The sequence below is a fragment of the Penaeus monodon genome, chromosome 33 (assembly GCF_015228065.2).
Source record: "Penaeus monodon isolate SGIC_2016 chromosome 33, NSTDA_Pmon_1, whole genome shotgun sequence".
Classification (NCBI taxonomy): domain Eukaryota; kingdom Metazoa; phylum Arthropoda; class Malacostraca; order Decapoda; family Penaeidae; genus Penaeus; species Penaeus monodon.
In genome coordinates, this window is record NC_051418.1 from 27,727,098 (window position 1) to 27,727,332 (window position 235).

Consider the following 235-nt stretch of genomic DNA (forward strand, 5'->3'; position numbering starts at 1 on the left):
AGCCCGAATCTGGCGTCGTCGGGAGCGAACAATTAAACATAATCATAATTGGCGCAAAGACAGCAATTACGGGCCATTAACATTCTTGATGGCGCCCCGGCCTGTGCCAACGAGGGGGTCCTGTCGCTGGGAAGCCTCTTAGCCTCACATTTGCCTCCGAGATTTACTGTGGCCCTTGACTCTCGCTTGCTTCGGATTCAGGATACCCTTTTTGGGTTTCCTGTTCTCAACTTGT